Source organism: Rhinoraja longicauda, chromosome 43 (assembly GCF_053455715.1).
Source record: "Rhinoraja longicauda isolate Sanriku21f chromosome 43, sRhiLon1.1, whole genome shotgun sequence".
NCBI lineage: Eukaryota > Metazoa > Chordata > Chondrichthyes > Rajiformes > Arhynchobatidae > Rhinoraja > Rhinoraja longicauda.
In genome coordinates this window covers 9,984,104-9,990,773 of record NC_135995.1, presented here as the reverse complement: position 1 = coordinate 9,990,773, position 6,670 = coordinate 9,984,104, and positions in this window count along the sequence as shown.

The window sequence follows — 6,670 nt, the reverse complement described above, 5'->3', positions numbered from 1 at the left end:
GCGACTGATGGACCGCGTGGGCCGGGGTTTACCCTTTTTGTTTATCTATCTAGACGACATCCTGGTAGCTAGCCCCTCAGTGCAGGAACACCAGGCCCATTTGCGGACCGTGTTCCAGCGGCTCCAAGACCACGGGCTCATTATTCAACCCTCCAAATGTCAATTCGGCCTCCCTGCTCTCGATTTTCTAGGGCACAGAATTACCTCTGCCGGCGCTGCCCCTTTGCCAGAGAAGGTGGAGGCTATTCGGGCTTTCCCCAGGCCCACCACAGTAAAAGGGCTGCAGGAGTTCGTTGGCATGGTTAATTTCTACCATAGATTCGTTCCGGCAGCGGCGCGAGTCCTGCGCCCGCTTTTCCAATGCCTTGCAGGTAATCCAGTAGAATTGTTGTGGTCCCCGGCCGCAGAGTCGGCTTTTACGGCAGCTAAGGCAGCCTTGGCAGACGCCACCATGTTGGTCCATCCGAGCCCCTCAGCCCCCACGGCCCTGACGGTCGACGCCTCTGACGTGGCGGTGGGTGGAGTTCTGGAGCAGCAGGTTGGTGGCCGTTGGCAGCCTTTAGCGTTTTTCAGCCGGCAACTAAATTCGGCCGAGCTGAAATATAGCGCATTTGACCGAGAGCTTCTAGCTCTCCATTTAGCTGTCCGTCATTTCAGGTATTTCCTCGAAGGCCGCCCATTTGTGGCATTTACGGACCACAAGCCATTAACATTCGCTTTTTTGAAATTGTCTGACCCATGGTCGGCCCGCCAGCAGCGGCACCTCACGGCTATCTCAGAATTTACCACAGATGTCCGTCATATCGCGGGTAAGCTGAATGCCGTTGCTGACGCCCTGTCTAGACCTGCTTTTCCCCCTATTTCGGCGGTGGACTGCGAAGTGGATCCCCAGGAGCTTGCGGAGGCACAGCTCCTGGCGGATACCGTTTCGACGTACCAGTCCACCACTTCGGGATTGAAGTTGGCTCAGGTAGCTTGTGGTTCGGGGGGCACGAAAGTCTGGTGCGATGTTTCTCTTCCTCGCCCCAGGCCGGTAGTACCGCCCTCCCTTCAGCGCCGGGTTTTCGATGCCATTCACGGGTTGGCGCACCCGTCCATCCGCTCCACCTCTGCCTTGGTAGCAGCGAGGTTTGTCTGGCATGGCCTGAGAAAACAGGTAGCGGGGTGGGCACGTTCCTGCGTGGCCTGTCAGACCGCTAAAGTCCAGCGCCACGTCCAGCCCCCCGTACAGGATTTCGAGGTCCCGCCCTTTCGTTTTTTTCACATCCACGTGGATTTGGTCGGACCTTTGCCTTCCTCCCGGGGCTACACCCACCTCCTCACGGTGGTGGATCGGTTCACCCGGTGGCCAGAGGCTTTCCCATTGTTTGATATTTCGTCAGCGTCTTGTGCTAGGACTTTGGCCCTCCATTGGGTAGCTCGTTTTGGGGTCCCGGCAGTCATTACCACTGACAGAGGGCCACAGTTCACTTCGTCCCTCTGGGCCGCGCTGGCGGAATTGTACGGGTCCAAGTTACAACCCACAACTGCATATCACCCCCAGGCAAATGGACTCGTAGAGAGGTTCCACCGCCAACTTAAGGCGTCCCTCAGTGCAAGGCTTGAAGGCCCGGACTGGGTGGACCAACTCCCTTGGGTTCTTTTGGGCATCCGGACTGCTCCTAAGCAAGATCTCGGTGCGTCGTCTGCAGAGCTAGTATATGGCTCGACACTTCGAGTACCCGGAGACCTTTTTTCGGACCCTTCAGCCCTGCTCCCTTCGGTCCCATCAGCGTTAGCATCTCTCTGGGAACGGGTGGGCTCCCTGGCTCCAGTGCCGACTTCACGCCATGGGTGTTCCATGGTGCATGAACCGGCTGCCCTGAAAGACTGTGAGTTTGTTTTTCTGCGTAAGGATGCCCATCGCGCCCCGTTGCAGAGGGTCTATCAAGGGCCGTTCCGGGTGTTACGTAAGGGAACGGCTACTTTCACCTTAGACATGGGCGGCAAGAGCGAACTCGTCTCGGTGGCCCGGCTCAAACCTGCCCATTTGGACCCGGATCAACCAGTTTTGGTCGGTCAAACCCCTCGGAGAGGCCGACCTCCGTTAGTTCCGCCCAGTCCAGAAACACCCGTTCTGACAGTTCCTTCAGGACCTCCCGTTTCGGCAGTTCCTCCGGAGCCCCCCGTGCCGGTAGTTCCTCCAGAACCTCTCGTTCCGGCTGTTCCACCAAGTCCGGAACCTCCGGCTCCTGTGGTTCAGGCTGTCCCTCTCCGTACTCGTTGTGGTCGCGAAATCAGGCTCCCAGCTAGGTTCCGCACCTCGGGTTCTGGGGGGGGGTCATGTAGCGACCATGGAGAATGGTCTAGGTCGTCGAACCCTCGGATTGGCCAGCGAGGTCACGTGGGAACGCGACCATGGGAATTGGTCCAGGGAAGGACATCGCTGATTGGTCAGCGATGTCATGGGTGCGTTTGGCGCCCGATTGAGTTAGTTCGTTAGAGTCTTCAAGGAAGACAGTAAGTTTATATTGGTTGTCCTACGACTTGTTGTTTTGATTCTGTATTCGTGTATTGCGGTTGCAATAAACTTCATCCACAACTACAAGTCTCGGACTCGCCATACTATGACTGTTAGTAAGTCACAACCTGCGCAGTGAATGTCTTGCTGAATGTCCCTAAGTAACCCATTCTTTTCCAAATGGGGTAAATCCTATCACAAAGGATCCTCTCCAATAGCTTTCCTACTATGAAGTTGAAGGTGGCGGGAATATCGGAGCCATTTGTTGGATGTTGTGGCTGGTGGGATGAAAGGTGGGAACAGGTGTTAGCTGCCCATTCCCTCTACAGGTGCAGCTTGACTTGGCGTGTAGCTGCAGCATTTAGTTTCATGGCTCAAGACTCCAGCATCTGCAGGTTCATGTGTCTCCAAGATTGGAGTATCTGAGTATGTTGACCAAACCTACACACTGTATTTCCATATTGACATTATATTTTGTAGTTCTATCATTCTAACAGCACTACAGTTTTGTCTTCAATCATTGTGTTTGTGGTGTGGTCTCACCAAGCTATGTACAAATGCAGCAAGACCTCCTGATGCACTTTCACCAATCATCAGTGAAGGGCAACACATCATGTGTCTCCCCAACTGTGTGCTGAGCCAAGGAGTTACTGTGGCACTGGAGATGTGATCAGTGATCAGCTCTATTTCTGAGTAAGAATCGACGCGGAGACCCAGTGTTGTCATGTATCACCCTATTTATTTCACAGTGAGAATACATTCCCAGCAGTATGGAAAACAAAACACACGCAAATAATCTAAAGACAACGGCTTATTAATGCCGCAAGAGCAGGAACTGGCAACTGCATTAGAGGGCAGTCTTTATACATGGGGTACAGGGGATGGTTCAAAACCCCAACAGTGGCAAACGTACAGGGTTCATTAAATGTGTGTAACATAGAAAATAGGTGCAGGAGTAAGCCATTTGGCCCTTTGAGCCAGCACCGCCATTCAATATGATCATGGCTGATCATCCAAAATCATTACCCCGTTCCTGTTTTTTTCCCACATCCCTTGATTCCGTGAAATCACCCACAGCTGGTTTTGCTCCATTAAGATGCCACAGAAAAACATGTTGTTGTTGTTGTAGTAGGTGGGAGACCCTTGTTAAAGTGAAGGATAGAGTTTAGCACATCTCACTGTTTGGAATCTGTTTGGAATCTGTAAATGTAACAGAACCTCTGGGAGAGAGATTATGCTTCACTTTTTTGAAAATGCTATTTGCACAAGTCCCCGTGTGTTGTACCAAGCGATATAGACACTATTGCTGTGAAAGGAACGGTTGTCTTTCTCCAAGTCCTTTTTGAATTCATTGGCAAGTCTTTCATAGTCTTCAGTTTTCTGCTCAAATGTCCTGTCAACAATTCAGAACAATTGTTCCATTAAGTGAACAAAAGTGAACAAAAGACCACTTTCCAGATCGCTGAGGTTGAAAGTTTAGACCCGAACACCAACAACTCCCTTCCCTCCTTAGATACTCTTCGACCCGCTGTGTTCCTCTGGCACAACGTTTGACGGTCTGAATTATCTTTCCCTCCCTCAATGCTTTCCTTCCACCACCTCATCACACCCCCCCCTCTGATCAGTGAACAGCATGGTTGGAACACACGGCTTCCCTCCTGTGTGTGACTGCTGGTCTCTGTTGGCTGTTACTTGGCACAGGACCTAATTCAGGAATCCTTTGTGCAAGTCATGGAATATGGAGCATGGAAACCGGCCCCTTGTCCCAACTTGTCCAGGCCAACCTCAAGGCCCCATCTAAGCAAACCTTTCAAACAACTGAAGGAGAGAGGGACGGGGCCATGTGTCTGGAGATGGAATCAATGGGTCCACTTGGTCTAGTGTACATTAAAACCAGAGGGTTAAAAAGGGGAAGGAAGGTGGTATTGCTCAAGAATAGAGGAGGGAATATATGTTTGGAGTCAGAGGATATAGATGAGGTAGTAAAGGATAACTTTGCATCAATATTCACTTGGGAAAGACACAAGGAAAGCAATGACATCTATACGGAGAATACTAATATGTAAGGGCGGACACATGGAATTACAGATATTGGTTTACAAAAAAAGACACAAAATGCTGGAGTAGCTCAATGGTTCAGGCAGCATCCCTGGAGTACTAACTGGGGCGATTGTGCTTATGTACAGGAATAGTCTTGCTGAGCTGTATGCAAAACAATGTATTTCACTGTACCTGGTACCGGTGACAATAAAGAAAGCATTGAACCATTGAATCACTGAGAATGTGGATAGGCAACATTTCAGGACAGGATACTTCTTCAGAAATGGAAGTAGAGTTTGAAACCAAGAAGGAAGAGGTGCTGGGGCTCATGAAGCATTAAGGTGGATAAATCTCATGGCCTGTTAGAATCTATTCCAGGTTATTGATAGAGGCAAGAGAAGAGATTGCAGGAGCCTTGATGAAGATCTTTGTATTCTCTCAAACCACAGGTGAAGTCCAGGAGGACTGGACAATAAGCAATGTTATTCCTTTGTTTATGAAGGGAAGTAGAGAAAATCTAGGACATTGTGGGCTGGTTAGCCTCTCACCACTGTCCGGGAAGCTATTGCAGCGGATTCTTCAGTATAGGGTATACAATAATTTAAAAGAGATGGGATTATTAGGGTCAGTCAGATGCTGTCCATGGCAGATAATGTCTTATGAACTTAGATTGAGAAGGTGATCAATGAGAGTAGAACAGTGGATGTTGCCAACATGGACTTTGCACGCAATACCAGAACTGATGGAGTTGCAGACAGTGAGAAATATTGTCAAAGTATACAGTAGAATATGGATCAGTTCCAGAAATGGACCGAGAAACGGCAGATTGAATTTAGCCAATTAAACTCAATTAAGCGGCACGGTGGCGCAGCGGTAATGTTGCTGCCTTACACCACGAACAACGCCAGAGACCCAGGTTCGAACTCGACTATGGGTGCTGTCTGTATGGAGTTTATACGTTCTCCCTGTGACTGCGTGGGTTTTCTCTGAGTTCTTCAATTTCCTCCCACACCGCCATTTAGAACTGAGATGCGGATAAACTTTTTCACCCAGACTTGTGAATTGGTGGAATTCTCCGCCTCAGAAGGCTGTGGAGGCCGACTCACTGGATGCATTCAAAAGATAGAGCTCTTATGGCTCGTGCAATCAAGGGATATGGAGAGAAGGCAGGAACGGGGTACTGACTGTGGATGATCAGCCATGATCACATTGAATGGCGGTGCTGGCTCGAAGGGCCGAATGGCCTACTCCTGCACCTATTTTCTATGTAATTCCTGAACAACACGAGCCAGTATATTTGCATCAGTTAGTGTTGTAATACTAGACGGGAAGTTTAGCAAAGGGATTGTCAACAATGTTAGTTTGCAGGTACCGAACCCTCACCAGAGATCGGGTCATGTGGAAACGATTGTTGGTCACATCCAATCTCCAGCTGAACCTGTCGGTGTGGACAGTGGTCGTGCCCTCAGGAGAGGGCGTGAAGGTTGTGAGTCAGGAGCCAACTCATTCTTACCACCTATAATAAATGGTCACGATCCCTACCCGTGTGGACCAGACCACTCACCACAGTCCCACCATACCTGAGCGTTGTGTTGGCAGGAAGACCATGTGGAAATATGTCAAAAGAACAAACAACTAACTGAAATAACTCAATAAAAATTGAATAAAAAAGAACTCACCTGAAATAACCTGAATTTTCAGCATGAAAGGCGAGAGAAACCGACGGATCTTCTGGATCAGATGGACTTTGGACTTGGAGAGGCAGTAGAATGAAAAATGAAAATTCCTGTTTTATCCTGCCATTTACAAATGGGGCGTGTATTACCCAAGGAGCAGAGATGGGAATGATTGTATCTGTGGAGAAGTTATGGACAAGAGTCAAGAGTGAAGGATGTTTAATTATCAACCGAAAACAGAACAATGATATTCTTACTTGCATAACAGATCTGTGAAGATACTATTCATAGATAACACACTAAACATAAATTTTCAAAACATTATAAATCCCAATATTATTGCAAAAGCCCCAAATCTTTTCAGCAACCAAGAAAATCTGTAGTTCATAGCTAGTGTTTGTAGTGTTCAAGAGCCTGATGGTTTTTGGGGAGAAGATGTTCTTGAACCTGGAGA